General features: G+C 39.6%; 1 long non-coding RNA gene across 1 annotated transcript; it reads right to left on the bottom strand.

Moving 5' to 3' along the window:
* Window positions 1–11771: 11771 nt before the first annotated feature.
* Window positions 11772–14415, bottom strand: LOC137465758 (uncharacterized). Its single transcript, XR_010994825.1, has 3 exons — window positions 14025–14415; window positions 13306–13397; window positions 11772–12067 (listed from the first exon to the last, which is right to left on the bottom strand). It is a non-coding gene; the product is annotated as an uncharacterized lncRNA (long non-coding RNA).
* Between the last annotated feature and the right edge of the window lie 2830 nt (window positions 14416–17245).

Below are 17245 nucleotides of genomic sequence, written 5' to 3'. Positions count from 1 at the left end.
CCCAGCTCCTTGTCACTATCATCTTCCCAGCTGGACTGGACAGACAGTCTGTTACCATTCCCTTTGGAAAGCCCTTGGCCAACAGAGTCTTCCTCTTCAGACAGCTCTTGGCCAATAAATTCCTCCCAGTCAGATGGCTCTTTGTAGCCTTCAACTCCTCTGAGGGAATACAGGAATACCTTGCTGTATTCTTCCCAGTCACAAAGTTGTTGGTCTTCCAGCCAGCTGGGCAAGGGCCTGGGTGCCTGGGAGATGGGGTTGGCCGTGTCCTCCTCCATCTCACGTGACCTCTGTCACAGGGGAATCCTGGGAGCTGCTTTGTCCTGAGAGAGCTGCTCTGCTGGCACTGGGCACCCTAGGGCTCTGTGCCCCTCATGTACCCCTTGGGCAGGGCAGAGCTCTGCCATGTCACAGGGGCCTCTGGGCATCGCAGTGTCCTGCATCACCAAGGGACCTGACACACCACACCTGTGCCACAAAGGGCCACGCCCAGCACCCCTTCAACAGCTGAACCCACTGGAAGTGGCACGGAGCAGCCCCCAGCCTCGGGGACTTGGAGCCCCTGATGTGCCCAGGGCCCTGTGAGGCTTTGGACACGGTTCCACATGACAGCCCCAGCCCCACACTGCAGAGCCCTGGCTTTGGAGCGTGGGCTGCTGGGGGCATGAGCAATTGGCCAGATGGACACTGTTGATGTGACAGTCTGCTCAGAGTGAGAGAAAGATGGAGAAGGTTTCCCATGAATTGGTCTGGGAAGCTTTAGGGAGCTGGAGAGCAATAATGATAATCAAGTACTGAACATTCTGCAGGTGGTGTTTTTAACAAGCTGTGTTTCTCATAAAGAGGGTGTCTTCTTAATTAGCCAGTGTCTTCTTAATTAGCCAAACATGCAAAATGTGTTGATTAAATGACCAATCAGGTCCACCTGTAGCAAACCAAGGTATAACAGAAGACAATTGACTAAATGGGCTGGCTTTTAGACTTTAGCCTTGTGGTCTGACTCTGTGTCATTTCTGACTCAATGGTGACAGGCCACCACAGCCAGGCAGCTGTGGGCAGTGGCTCCCAGTCCAGGGGCAGGCTGGGGACCAGGGGTGTTCCTCAGGGTCTCCCTCCATGCAGGGAGCAGAAGGGGGTGTGGGTGAGCAGCTGGGAGCACAGCACTGGTGTTGCACTGCCTGTTGGCAATGACAACACAGCAGCTTCAGCCTGCACATGGAGCATCTCTTGGGATAGTGTGGGGGTCTGTTCTGCCTCTGCTGGGGACAGGGGTCACCTGGGCATAGAGAAGGACTGAGCACCAACACATCCACAAGTGCCTCTTGTTCTCTCTTACCTAATGTCCTTGCCACAGCCAGAGCTGGCTGTGAATGTGGAGGGAAGAAAGAAAATGCCCAGTGAATGAAGCAAAAGATGCTGGGACTGAGTGGGAAAGCTACATGGAGGCTGGAACTCACAATGGATGGAACTGTGCAGGCCAGGAAAGCCAGATGGAAGATTTCAGTCCTTTTAACTGGTACTGAAAGCTACCCAAAGGAATAAAAGCAGTGTTGGCAAAATGTGAGATGCTGTGATTGTATTTGATGTGAGGCAAAAGAAGGAGAGACAAGAACAAGCATTTAGGTTTATAATTTGTCATGCTTAAGCCCTGAAAGTGAGCTGCAGCTTGCTTGGGACCAATGGCCCACTGAGTTAAACACCAAAATGCACAGCTGTCACTGAGATGCCTTGGTTTGCTCCACCCTACACATGCTTGTCTTTCTCCATTGCCCAGTGAAGAAGTGAGAAGCATGCACTGGTTTCAAGACTGGTGTTTTGTTGACAGTATAGCCTTACAGAAAGCTCCACAAATAATTGCAGAGAAATTTACTTTCCCTGTGTGTAATAGGTCACTATGGTAACTTGTTTCTGACTTACTGCAGTAGTCCTCCGTTGGAGGAAAGTCAACAAGCTCACATTTTATTTGTAGTGAACAATATCAAAAGTATTTTTGAGACTGAGTCTGCCTAAGATTAGCAAGTTTTTACCAATCCAATGCCTATTAATTTGTGCATCTCCAGCTCTTCAGGTACAGGGAATTGCAAAAAACAGGAGGCATTTTTTGCTTTATCTATCATACAGGTTTAGCAGGTGTTTTCCTTCATGACTGTGTACCAGTGGGCTGCATTTGGCTACGTACAGCAATTATGTGCTGCTGCACTTGTGAATGTGGGTTTCAGAAAAACAGAACAAGTTTTAAGTAACTATTTGAACCATTTTTCCCTGGATAGTTCATAAGGTGAATACATGGAAACAGGAAAACTATGGAAGTGCAGGTAAATTTGTACCAAATATTAGGCTAATAACTCAGGTTTGGGTCTTTGCTCTACTGGATGCTTCAAAAACCAGGTTTGTAGAGGTATGCACTTAAAGCCCGATAACACAGGGCATTCAGCAAAATTTTATGTGTGGAAAAATAGAATTGTTTCAATAAGTTTATTAAATCTTTTTTTGTTAGATATAAACCAGCCTGCATTCAATCACTGAAAGCCTACTGTCTTTTTTCCTAACAAGATGTTCTTTAAAATTGGTATGAATATCACAAGCAACTCTTTTTTGATAAAGAAAAACAAGCCAATAATTAGCTTTTTGTAAGGTTATAAGCACATCTAATTATGAAACTACTTGTGAATAGAAGACTCAGCCTTTCCATGTATTAAAAGTTAATTTCTGTGCTATCAGTTTCCTCCGTAGAAAATTATTTTGGAAATGCAGAAAGGTTTTAATTTTAAATTTTTTTCCCATGAGACTTGCATACCAGGACTGCATGTAGAATATAGACTCTACTAACTGCTTCTCTTTAACATTTTTCCTTATGTGAACCCTCAGTTGCAGGCAAAATTTAATTTCAAACAATTTTTTTTCAAAACCAGAGATACATAGTGTAGATGAAAATGTACAGGTTTCTTTGTCATTGACAATTTAAATTAGCCTGTTAATCCGAGTGTGACTAAAGCAGTATAATCAGCATAGGGTAGTAAAAATTTAAAAAAACCCCAACAGATTACTCTTTTATAAAATCATTAATCATTTTACTATCATAGATATGCTTATGTGACTGGAAGGGAGGGTGCTGATACTGACTTGATTTTTAGCAATAATCCTCATATGTATAGTATATACATATTCACTACTACTGTAATTGTTAGTATTTGATAACAATATAACAATAATTAAAATAAAACCTATCCCCTTCAAGTTCAGTTTTAGCACCCACTTCAGTGTTTTTAGGGTTTCAGTATTTGAGAAAGTAATATGACAGCAGATTTATGCTATGGGTTCAGAATCTGACAGTGGAGAATGAGAACAGCAAAATTGAGTCATATTCCCTGATTAAACTGGGAGATTTAAAAATTGCTTTAGAATAGCTCATCTCACCTCAGAGGAGAGCTTTCACATATTCAGATATAATTCTGTCCCCATCAAAGGTAAAGGGATCTAGCTCATTTAAGTGGGAGAGGCTTTAGGGCCTGTCTAGTATCATCTTTAACTGTGAAATAAAGTTCTTGAGCTGAGCTAAACGTTGTTTAAGTTGCTTAGCGTAAAAGCTGCCTTTTACTCAAAGTAAATGTAAAAGGGGACATTGAAGTTCTCTGTGCAACCAGGTAGTAGAAATGACAGGAAAGCTCTCACAATCACTGGCATGCATGTTGCAAAGGCTGAGAACAAGATGAATCATTTGGTAGTGGAGAAGGGCAAGACAAATGCAGGCATATAAGAGCTGATTGCTGAAACTGTGATTGCCTACCATCTGTGACAGAAAGAGGAAAAGGTGCCTGACTATGAGGAAAATGGAAAAAAAGCACTGGATGCATTAACAGCACCATTAGCAGTCTGGTCTGAGAAGGAGATAAAGGATAATTTTTGTGAGAGACTGGGAGCAGAAAGGTTGTCCTCTGATTGCTGCTGTGGTCAGAGAAAATGGGTACCAACTTTTTTTTTTTTTTTTTTTTTTTTTTTTTTTTTTTTTTTTTTTTTTTTTTTTTTATGACTAAATAACTTTGATCGCATCAGCAATGCATAAATCCCTTTCTTCCTTGCAGGCAGAACTCCCCACTGAGCCTCAGCCTGTTAACTAAGGTCAGAAATGACACAGAACAGTTGACAAGGTGTTTTTTTTTTAAATTGTACTGTTGTGGGAACCAAGGTAACAGCCGTGATACCCAATGTTTTTAAGATAATTCACTTTCATTTATCAACCTTTTACCTTATTATCTTTCTATGCAGTGTATTAGTGAGTTTTCCTGGAGGACTTGTTTTAGTGTGTTTGCATAGAAATCAATGAGCTTGTTGCATCCCTGTCTGCAACAGTTGCAGCACAGTCTGCTTTGGTTTGTTACAGAGCAAAATCCCATGGGTTCATGTGTGACAGAAAAAACAATCATTTCCTGAGCGGTACCTACTGCTTTTCCCTGGGAAAAAGGGGAGGGTTCTGGCTTGCTCACTGCCATTCTCAGCTGCTCCTATTTACATGCCATGCACTGGAAGGCATTTCATTTGGCAATGTAATCTAACTGGAGATTCATAAATCCATACATCTATTTTTAAACTGTATTTAGATTGGTAGTGGAATGAATCATTCAATTTCAAAAATGGATGTATTTCTGAAGTAGCCTAGACATCCTTGCAAAGGCAGAGTGCCTTATTAGGATTAGAGAACTATAAATAAACAAGATAATGAAATATTCTGACTTCACAGTGTGTCAGATTAATTGTGTTAACTTAAGGAACACAAGCCAAAATAAAAGGAGTCCAAAAGAAAAGCAGTAAATGTCAAAGTATGTCTGAAAGTCTACTTTAAGTCTACTTTGGCAAAAGAAGCGAAGACATTTTCCAAGCTCAAATTGAGAGGAATGTCAAGAAGGTGAGTGAGTGATCTGAGAATGAATAAAGGAACACAGATGAACAATGTAAGGCTAATGCATTAATTCTCATCCTGTTTCTCTGGTTAGATTCATCCTCTGCAGTGGCAGCCATAAATTCAGGTTTGTGACTGACTGAAAAGGGCACCACTTTTAAATCTAAGGTGCTCATCAAGAGTATTTAATGCATAAAGTTTTTTCACACGTAAAGACCAAGTTGGCAGGTGTTGAGTTATAGAAGAAATGTCTTCTTTCCTTCTTAAGCAATTTAAGGATTGATGCTATAGGCCTTTCATTATATGGATCACTGAAAGAAACAATCACTCCTATATTTCACTGTCAAGTTAATTGCAGTAGTGGTCAGCTGTATTACTGCTAAATCTCAAATTTGGTGCATCTCAGTGTTTCTAGGAGAAGCATCATCCAGACAGAGCCTAGCTTTCCCCTGGGAGCCCAGCTGATGAGTTTTCATTCAGCTCCTCTCTGCCTCAGGTGATGAGTATAAAAGAAGTGCTACCCCCAGTTCCTTACCAGTATAAATACATATAGCAAGTTCAAGGGTGGTTTTTTATGATACTGACTTTTCTACCTAAAAAGATCTCTCATCTGCAGAAATCAGCCCTGTCTTCCAGTGGGACACTTGGCAGTTTGATTTATTTCTGTGGCTAAATAAGAACATCAATATGTGACACTAAATATGAGTAACTTATTAAGTCATCGGTAGCCCTCTCACATTATTAAGATCTTCAATGTCTCTGGAGAATGGTTTTCCTCACACATTTGCTTCATCAAGCCTCTTATGGCAAAAGCAGTCTGCATGCCTAGAGACAAATAAAAATATGATGATGAGGTTTGCCACATAATTGCCAATGTTTGCAATGTGGGTACCTACAGCTAACATGGTCACAACTTGAAGACACTGGTTCCTCACATCCTAAAGCAGATGTCTGTCACATGGATCATCCCAAAACTGTCTGCTCCTCTCTGCTGTCCAAAAAGGAGCCTGATAATGGCTAACCCAGATGTAAATTACTTGTCTGTACCACCTTGAAGTTTTCTGAGATGACCTCCAGCGTACCTTTCATACAAAGCGCTGCTGAATACACAAGGTGATAGTGGACCTACACCTTAACAGGAGTAAGATGAAATGGTGTTAACTTCATTTCACTGTACTTTTCAAAGCGTAGTCTAGCATGAGAATATGAGTCTCCATTCATATGATAGAAATAATTTATCCTTACAGCTACTTTGTACAGATAGAGAGTTAAATGTTTAGTGATGTTTGTTATCAGGAAGCACCAAGATCCTGGCTTTCATATGCCTGTATTAAACAGAGCTAGAAAGATGAAGTGGTGCAGTAAAAAAGTGCCTACCACTGAAGAGTCACAGAGGTGAATTTAAGTTAATACTGTATGCAGAAATCATCTGAATGTCTGATCTGGGAAATTAAGAGAAGGAGAGGGAAGTGCATCAGAGAAGGATGGTAATATGCACTGTTGATTATCACCTAAAATAAATCCAAAGAAAAATATCAATCCTTGCTCTTTTGCATCTTTCATGTCTGTTTGATCTGTGAACACTCACTGGCATTATTCCTAATTACCATAGGAAAGGAAAAGAATTAGAAAAAGTTGTCTTTTATCTCAATTAAAGGTATCACATGTGCCTGTCTAACAGGTGATCAATGCTAATGCACATTTAGGGGATACTGCTATCATCAAGCCTATAGTGACTTGTGAAAGGGCACACACATGACTGGAATTCATATTATGCTGTTCTTCAAAGCTTTCTGATATACCAGGGAACTCTTTTTCATCAGCTCTAATCAATACTTCAAATTCTGACAATTAAATCAGTCCTTGGAATGAATAGCATACTGAATGAAAGAATCTTCAGTATGCTAGCACAGAAAAACAGCAGCAGAAACTTGACCTTCATAATACTGTCTTCCTTTTTCTTATAATATTGCTATAAATTACCTCAAGAAAAGCCTGCCGCTATTATCAAATCCAAAGCTACCTCTCAGGATATATTCTGTCTACTCTCAAAAAAGCACCTATGTACTTCTTCATCTTTGAGCTTCATCTGATATAAAAGCAGTGAAGTGATTAGAGTCAATGCGGCCAAATATAATCACTACACTCAGCAGCAGAGCCTGTTGCACTGTTATCTTGCATGCCAAGAACACGTTGCCATGAAAACAAATTCCCATGGAAGCTGTGCCATGCTGCTGTTCAGAAACCTACCCAAGCAGCCAGGAGCTCCCACCTTTATGGTGTTTCTCCTTCTACCTTCCTTGTGGCTCGGTGGTGTCACAGCCCCTCTCTGCTTCTGCTGAAAGGTCTGGGTATTTATACACATTTGGAATGCAAACCCAGCTCATTGTGACAATGTCCCTTTTTAATTTTTTTTCTTTGTAGCAGCAGAAAGCATGACTCCTTCCTCAGCTCTGCAAAGGAGGGCACAGCTAGGGTTGGTGTTAAGGTGAGGATCAGGGCTACATCTGAAACTTTCCATCCCAGATTGCTTTGCCTGTTACAAGCTTTTTTCATGTCCAAGCCACCTCATGTGGCTGACTGGCAGTCTGCTGCTAAGAGAGAATTTAGGCAGATTTATTTCCCTCTAAGGAGCAACTTTGGGGAACAAGAGCCTTTACAAGTGTTCTCAGACATGTTACTCATTTGTTTGCAGTTCTCACAATCACAGAATCATATGATGATCAGATAAAGTCTAGAATCATATATAAGTCTTGAGTTGGAACAGACCTTAAAGATCATCTAGTTCCAGCCCCAAATGGGAAAAATTTTGAGATAATCACTTCAAGAACACTGGAAGTGATTTCAGTATTCATTTCCACAATCCTAATCATGTAAAGGGTCTTGAAGTGGACATAAAGATCTGGCTGAGCTTTTCTGTATTTTACACTTGGAATCTGTCCTGTATCTTTCATGTTAAGACACTTTTTTTCAGTGTAATGGGAAAAGGAAGCAACATGAGATCTGAGCAAGTGTCTAAGTGTATTGTTGGAGGAGCAGTCTCATCTGAGCTGTCATCTTCCCTTACCCACTGGGACTACATGAAAGCAGCCCTCATTAAATTAGCTCTGGGCAGTCAAAATTACCTATTTGTCTTTTAAAAAAGGTAATTCTATTTTTTATTTCTTCTAGTACCAGATACCTGAGATATGAATGCTGTGCTTGGGATAAACCCACCATAATAATTTAAAGACAGGCACTGTCATCGCCTTCCAAAGACATTTGACAATTCTTACTGTAGAATTTTACTCAGGATTTCAAATCATTATATTTGAGGGAAAAGGCATTGCATGCCATTACCTTTTACCCAACCTGAACTTCTAATGTTTATTAACAATATATTTATTTTATATCAAAACCAGAGATTTACTGGTCATTACAACATATGAGTGGAAAAGTGTATTAAATAAAGCCATAATAATATTAATACTCTTGGCTAGAAAAAAAACATTAAATTTCAATCTTTTTCCATACTGAAATGTGACTGACATTTTAAAAATATTTCTAGAGTAAATCACACATCATATTTTGAAGCTGTCAGCTCCCCAGTGAAGGTAGCATCACACTAACAAATGAGAAAATATCATTTCAGCTTCTTGAAACTAACAACCCTACTTATAACTGTATTGAGATAAAGTTGCTGTTATTTCTTGAACCCCTATATAATTTAAATGTACACAAATCAAAATACAGCATTTAGCAGCCTCAGAAAAGCAGAGAATTAGCATGAAATGGACAAGAGATGGGTTACTGGAAGAGTAATGGAGTGAGCCCCAACTCACCACCACTAGCAACTGTGAACTGGTTTGCTGGTCACTAGCTGAATGGCTAAGTGATCTTATTGTTAAACTATTCTTAGTACTACTGTCATGAACTGCATCAAAAAAGTACCACATTTAGAAGAAAATACATAATTCAAAATTATTATTAAAGAGAGTTGGATAGTTTTCTGCTATGCCAAATGATAATTTGTCAAACTGACACCTAAAGCAGAAGACAATAAATGTTTCAAACTTAATGACTATTTCCTATTAAGAAATTATATCTGTTTCTTAGTCACTGGGCAGAAATGTTGACATTGAAGTTTTGCAAACTGTTAGTCACTCAAGGTATTTTTGTTCAGGAACATACTTAGAGTCACAGATCATTTCATTTGGAAAAGACCTCTGAGATCATTGAGTCCAGCTGTTAACCCAGCAGTGCCAAGTCCACCACCTGAACCATGATTCCAAGTGCCACATCTACAAGGACCCAAACACACGTCCCTGGGCAGCCTGTTCCAATGCCTGATAATCCTTTCAGTGAATAAATTTTTGTTAATATCCAATTTAAACCTCCTCTGGCACATCTTGACTCTGCATTTCCCTGTGTAATCTTATGACATCTTTTTAGTTCTCCTGAGTGGCTAGCAGGAATGAAGTTGAGAAGCAGACGTGGACTGTTGAGACCTAAGGTCAACCCAGTAGGGGAGCATCAGGAGCACCAGAGACCCACCCACAACCCACTTCCAGAAAGGTGCAGGAATGAACTGCACATAATAACTAATTTGCATAGAAAGTGAGAAACTTATCTCTAGGTGGGGGGAAACATGTATAAAAAGACACCCCACAAAGCCTGGGCACCTGCATCCCAGGATGCTGGACACACTGTTAGCTGCATTGATGCTGAGGCCAGGACTGGTGATCTCTCTCCCTTTTTCCTCTCTTTCTCTCTCCTAATTTTCCTCTCTCTCTTCTTTCACCCTACCCCTTATTCAAAGCCCCCTCCCCTGTGCTAGAAGAGACAAATATACCAGTTTCCATCCCAAATGCAAAATATAAGTTTCTTTTGTGGACCCTTTGACTTTTCAATTTCTTTTCAACCATGAGCACCTACCAATTTTGGGCACTCACTTCTCCTTAAGGGTGGGACACTAAGATGATTAGTGAGATGGAGCATTTCTCCTGTGAGGAAATCCAGAGAGAATTTGGATTCTTCACCCTAGAAAAAAATAAGGCTTTGGTGGGGTAATATAATTATGGCTTTCCAGTAAATGAGGGGAGCCTTTGAGAAAGATGAAGAGAGACTTTCTACAAGGCATATAGTGGCAGGACAAGGGGGAATGGCTTCAAACTGAAAGAGAGTAAGTTTATGTTAGATATTAGGAAGAAATTCTTTACTGTGAGGGTGGTGAGGCACTGAAACAGGTTGTCCAGGGAAATTGTGGATGTTCCATCCTTGGAAATGTTGGATGAGGCTATGAACAATCTGGTCTAGTGAAAGGTTCTCTGCCCATGGCAGAAGGGTTGGAACTAGATGATCTTCAAGGTCCCTTCCAACCCAAACCATTCTATGACTCTGTGATTCTATGAAGGTACATAAGGATACTCAAGCCCCTTTTCTTTCATCTTATGGAAATGTAGATTTGACACACTGCAATTAAAAACCACATGGACCTGTGTTGTCCTTTTTGCATTTTCTTTCCAAATGATGATGCTAACATAAAAATTAAAAATTAAAAAATATCATGCAGACTTTTCAGTCTCTCTGGAAAAGTGTCAGTTTGGGGGATTCAAATGAGAAATTGGCCTGGGAGTCATTTCAGTATGTATCTTACAAGAATTCTGCAGCTGTTTTAATGAGGCTGGTATTTTGAACAACCATTTGAAAAAAAGAAACAGTGGATTCTATCATCATTTTTATATAGCTCTCGCTCATGATAAAATTGCTGACATTAAAGCAGTCTTGTCAGAAAGCTGTTACAAGGTCTTAAATGCTCTTGATTCTTTAACATTTCTTCTTCCATTGAAGGAGGGGTTGGTAAAAATGAATTTGTCATGGATTCTTCAGAGACTGTGTAATGAGAGATATTAAAATGTTCAGGCTCTTGGGAGGTTATCGGACTCCAATTACTCTATGAGGTTCATTTTTTTAATATTAATACTTTATTTTATTTTAGTCCTAATATAACCTTTGTATTTTATTTGTTTAAAATATGAGAATGTATATCCCAGTACTAAGCTCGTATGATCTACTTCTCCTTTCTTCTTTGCCTGTGCTTATGTTTTAAAGTCATACCTACCAAACTGGAGTCCCTGCTTAGCATAAAGCAATTTCCTGTCTCCTCTATGATTTTGAAATGACAATTCAAGGATTGAAAGCTCTTTAATAACTAGTCCATTGTTTTTGTGTGAGCACAGCCTGTAGAGACTTCAGAGAGATTCTAGACAGAGCTGAACTTCACAGGATGACAGGAAAACCCTGCCCTAAAATGCCACTTGACAGATGAGGATATACCTAGTAGGTGCCCATACTCATGTTCTCAACTTTTCCAGCCCTGATTCAGAATGCAGTTAAAATTACTCCCTGACACACAGGTTTGGTTTCTTAGCTGATGAACAGAGAGAGATTCATCTTCATGTTTGGACACTGAAGTGGAGGTGCTTTATCACAGCTTACAGGTGTCCCTGGTGACTCTGGGGAGATGCAGGGGATGAGGCAGACGCCCTCAGCTGCATCAATCAAGGGTCACAGGGTTGCCCTTCCCTGCAGTTTTCATTTTAAAAGGGCTCATATCCTTGTCCTGCTTGCAAGCCCCTGGCACCACAGGAATCCCTGCACACCTAGGCACCAAGCGGAGCCACAGGTAATGGATCCATGGGAGTTGGGAGGGTTATTCAGCTGGTTATTCAGGCACAGGCGGGTGATTCAGCTCACCACACATAGGTGTCCAGTGCTGTTTGAGATGCCCTAGAGTGTTTGAAATGCCCCCAGTTGACTGTCAGGCATATCCCAGGGCCAAGAGAATGACCCCACGTGGCCCAGCAGCAAAGCCCGACAGGATGCCATGGGGGCCCTTGCACAGTGGTAGGTGCCCACCTCTGGAGAGCTGAACTGAGTCTGGGTATGAGCTGAAGAGTTTGGCAGACTCCAGCTTACTCCACTGCCTGTAAGAGGAGCTGAAACACCAGACTCCCTTATGGGCACTGAAATTCAGGTGCCAGAATTAATCCAATTTAAAGTAATCTGTTGTATCCCATTGCTGGTAGGGTACCTGGGAGGTACCTCTGAGCTCTTCCCTCCCAGGAATGGTTCTGTTCATTTATTCTTGAATTCAGGTCACAGCAGCTACTAGAGGGGTTGAATCAAAAGCTGACAGGCAGAAGATTGTATAAAACAATGCAATTGAGATGGCAGGTTATTTGATAGAGGTTTGTATTTTGGCAAAATAGGTTCCTTTTAGTCCAGCTCTGGATGCAACCCAGGCTGTACATTTTTTCACCTGTTCCCTTCCTGATATATCTGCAGATGGACTGAGATAATCCTTATTCTCTTACCAGTATAAATGATAAGCAGCTCTGGGAAAAACTGAAGTTATGCTGTTATAAAATAGTGTAAGAGAGAGAAAATAAAAAAAGTATCTGCAGTATGTACTCTTTTATGTTCTTTAATTTGGACTTACAGATATAGCTGGAAAAGCAAGAGGTAGTTTCTTTAAAGACCTGCAGTAATTTAAAGTTCTGTACCTAGGAGATTTGGTTCAGCCCTAAACTCAAAGTATTCTGCAATTAGGGCGAATTTCTGAGGTTTAAACTAAGGGACAATTGAATATAGAAAAACATTTTTCCTGTTACTTTTGAATTGAAACCAGAGGCAAAGGTACTTCTTTTAAAAGTATGCATGTTTTGATCTATAGCTTTCAGTTGGGCAAACTCCTGGGAAAATTACTACCTTCCTGTGATGTACAATGGAATTCTTCCAAAGGACAAGATCCTTAAGCTGATACAAATCAGCATAAAGCCTCTAAATATCATCACCTCTAGATTTAACCCACAATATTTATCTATAAATGTATTTATCTATAAATGTAATTATCTATCTATTTATTTAGTATTTATCTATAACATTTAATATTTAATATTTATCTATAAATACTGTTATGGAGTGGCTTTTAAATAATCTGATTCCCCTGATACATTCACAGTTTATGCTTATTAATTCATTAGGATTAACATCACAGATTAACATCAGACTTCACAGAAGTATTTTTTTTTCCTAGCAGAAATTACTTCTGTCTGCTTTGAATAAGATGTCCATTACCCACTCCTGAAATAAAATTTATATATGGAACCCAGTACAGCAACTGAAAGCCTCATCCATGAGTTCTGAAGTGCATGTAAACGATCATGGAAGGTCTAGGGGGGACAGATCATGAATTACCCAAGCTACAATTAGACCAAGACACGGACCAATAACTGCCCTCTGCTCTAAAACTTTGTAAAAGTTGAAGTGACCACAAATCTCAAAAAACTCAGTGATGAAATAAATTTTTCCAACAACATGATTGAACTATGGGTCTGGATTCACCCAGGACTCAAAATTTTTCTTACCAGTATTTCAGTGACATGAGTCAGACCTGCTCCATTGTAGCTTGGGCTCTTATATCATCATCTGTAGTACTTAGAGGTGTTTCATAGGGAAACTAGGACTCACAAGCAACCAGAAGGTCTTGTTTTCAATCAGAGAGTAACTGAACTTTTAAACTGAGAACATGTTTTTTTTTATCAAGTCTTTCCTCCTAGGTTTTTACAAAAAAATTTGTCAAAAGCACAGACTATAAAAATGCAATCCATTTTCATCTAAATATCTGTTTTGCAGAATTTCTAGAGATAACTAAGTTAACTCATTTTAAGGTATCAGTTCATTTTGCATTAATTTCTTTTTCTTTATACCACTTCCAGTTGAATTATAACTCTAATTTTCCTTCTAATTTATTATGAAAATTTATTTCTTATAATAAAATCAGGTATAGAAAAAGAGCTTGCCTCTACGTTTCTATGGGAATCTTTAGAGAGTACTGAATATTTAAAAGATATTATAAATAGAAGCGAGATCCATATGGCGAGATAATAAATATTCATAAAATTATGGATAGTCTGATTCTCTGACTCATTTTTGCAATTGCAGTGCTGTAGGAAACAAATATACTTCTCCATTCAACTGCTGGATAACTCATTGATCTGCCTGCCTGCTCCATCTAGGCACCTTGCATAAGAATATGTTTTTTGTCATTGAATCTCATAAACAGCAATGTCTTTTAGCCTTTTACCTTTTGAATATTAAGCTGCAAAGTTTCAGAGTCCTTCGTTGGATGTGAGAGGATGCACAATGTACAACTTGGAAGGAATATTCTTTGCAGATTTCTTGAAGAGCGTACTGCATTAAAATGTATAAATTTTGCGCAACCGACAGAAAAAAGAAACTCGGTGTTGAGCATCAGGTGGGCACGTGAAATTAATAATTTCTCACTCAGTTCATTTCCCAGTGGAAACATATCTAGCATACACAAACTCCAGCTTTGCATTAATTGCCACCCTTGTTTAAAATCTTGGTTCCACAAATAAGTACTTTCTCTAAATATGCACTCCAGTTCCCATTAGGACAACTTTCAGCTGGGTCAGGGAGGCTCCTGTGGGGTGGTGGGCTGCCTCTGGAAAAGGGGGCTTTCTTGAAGGGGGCGAGGTAGTGTAAACCTCGCCATAGGAAAAGCAGCCTCCTTCAGATGGGACCTGTGTAGGTGCCTGGTGAGCAGCAGGTGCAGCGCCCGCTCCTCAAGCAGAGGCTGCGGCTGCCTGTTCTTCCTCTGGGCTGCAGAAGGGTGTTCTGCCTCCTGCACACACCCTGATGCCTCAGATCACAGAGAAGTAGGCACTCGCTGCTTTTGACAGACTTGCTCCTGTAAAGTCCATCCCACAGATTTAACCCAGCAGAAACTGAATCACAGGGAAAGGTTCTCCACTCATCTGAGTTTCCCCTCATACAAGCTCAAATTACAGCAGAGGAGAAAGACAAGTACTAAATGCTATCCTGCAACAGGGTCCTGGGCCAGTGCTCTCCTTAAACATACCTTCATCTCACATTTCATATACTTTACTCATTTTCCTTCATATGGCAAATTCAATAGGCTCTCTAATTCTTATTGGCTGCTGCTGACATTTATTTATGATTACATCAAACCTATATTCATTAGTTATTTTATTGTCATTTTTGTGTCATTATTGCACAAATAATAATGTTACTTTTGATTATTGGTGAGAAAGCAGAAGCTTTAATTTAGTAGATAATTATGCCTTTGCTTTTCTAATGTAAAACCACAGTGTAAGTGTAATTGCTTCTGTGTAACAACTTATTACATGCATTTCATGCTCGTAATTCTTTTGCTGATATCAGGCAAATATTTTCAGCCTAAATTTTCCCTGCATACATTTTAGCAACAATTTTGAGCCCTGAGGATTCACAGAGCTCTATTATTAACCTTTAAGAACCAGAAAATAATTATAGTTTAATTTTGTTTCAATTCAGTTGTTGTTAGCTGAGTGCTGATTACCACCTTCTCAACCAGCCCAAGATATAATGAGCAAGATGGATTTCCAATGGATTATATAATAGATAAAATGAATAAATAAAAATGAATTGGGGAATGCTGCCATATTTTGATTATTACATGCACACTAAGAAGTGACATAGTTAAACTACTTCTCAGTTGAAAGGATATTTTGAAGACAAATAAGCAGCCTGTTTGAAAATAAATTATATTCCAGGTATCACATTTCATCGCTCATTTCGGGGAAATTTTGTCACTTGCATCAGCTAATTTTCTAGCATTACTCACCCTGTCATGATCTAGGGGGCTAAAATTAGTTGGAATATATCATTTGAGTGCACTGACTTACACTTGGCTCCTTTCTCTTTCAAACTGAAGGAGTGCTATATGCTTTGATCACACCACTGGAAGATGATGCTCATCTTCTATCCTCCTTTTCTCATAGAAAGTATAATGTCATGAAAATCAAACCTTCTAGTTCCTTTCTGGCAACTTTCCCAATATGGGCAGGGAAAAAAGGTACCCTTTTCTAATCCAGTTTTAAAAATTAAATAGAAAAGAGACAGGTGATTATATATGTGCATTCACATTTCTATTCTTAGGTGTGAAGTTTCTACAGAATCCCTATAATTTTCATTTATGCTTGTCTCTATCTGGCTTCTGTGCGGATGAATATCACCTTATTTTGTACCAGTCTAACAGAGTGAGTAGAAAGACATTGGCAGGTGTCCAGTATGGACCCTTGTCCTTTTCTCTTTGGCTTCCCTGCAGGGGAATGGCTCTAAACAGCAAAGCTAAAGCTATGGATGAGTAGCATGAAAAGGGCAGAAATGTTTTAGTGCCTCTTTTTCCCCTGCTCTTCACTATAAAATGTGGCTGTAAGAGGATTTCTAACTGAATTAACATCAGCATCAAAAGGCAAGAAATTAGGTTGGAATATGAAAGGCAAAGTTTAGGAAAGACAATGTAGCTGTGGTTTTTTTCAGCCCATCTGGGCCTGGTGAAAATTAATGTAAGATTTAAAGAATGGGCTGAACTAATCTCACAACAATCAGAGGTCATCTTTGAGAATGCCTGCTGAGGACAGGTGACGCTTCAGGAGGTGAAAGACAAATAATTATAGCACCATCTTCCAACAGGAGACACGGCAACTGCTGGGGAGCTGGAAGATGCTGTGCTCAGCTTCAGAGCCAGGAAAACTATTGGAATGAGCTACTCAACAAATAACTGCAGATGCTGGGAAAATAAGAAGGATTTGAGAAAAGAGCCAAGATGAAATTCTAAATAACATGTCATATCAGACTATTGATTTCCTTCCTAATAGTGCAACAATTCTAAAGAAAAGGGAAGAATCAGTAACAGGATATCACTAGACTCCAGGAAGCCTATTCAGACTCTTTTGCCTGACTTTCTTCCAAGCTAAGTAAGAAACAAACTCCACATGCAACTAATATAAAGGGATTCAAAACTGTTTAAATATTTATTGGGAATAGACAGCAACAGGTCACCACAGTACAAAACAGAAGTATTGGGCAGTGCTTGTAAACTGTTCATTATTTTCTCTCTGTAGAAGGTGGAAACACAAAGGATGAAATAGAAAACTTTCTCATTTAAGAATATTCTAAGCTGACCCTATATTGAAGAACAGGATTAGAATAGCGATGATCCATTGGAGTAAGAGTCCCAAAAATATTGGGTGAAATTCCACTCTGATTTATGCAGCTGCAAACAGGGTGGGAGAAAGGCACCCTGCAGAAAGGAGCTGCTGCTTTTAGTAAATCATAAGCTGAAAATGAGATGACAGTGCTACAGACATCCTGAAATAGGTAAGCTTTCCATGGAAAGCATATCTGAGCATGTGTGTAAAGCACACAAGAAGTATTCCTGTGACTCTGGTTAACACCAGTTACACATCATCCAAAACACTCTGGGGACTCAGGTTTCAG

Source organism: Anomalospiza imberbis, chromosome 2 (genome assembly GCF_031753505.1).
Source record: "Anomalospiza imberbis isolate Cuckoo-Finch-1a 21T00152 chromosome 2, ASM3175350v1, whole genome shotgun sequence".
Taxonomy (NCBI): domain Eukaryota; kingdom Metazoa; phylum Chordata; class Aves; order Passeriformes; family Viduidae; genus Anomalospiza; species Anomalospiza imberbis.
This window is presented reverse-complemented; position numbering and strand designations above follow the sequence as displayed.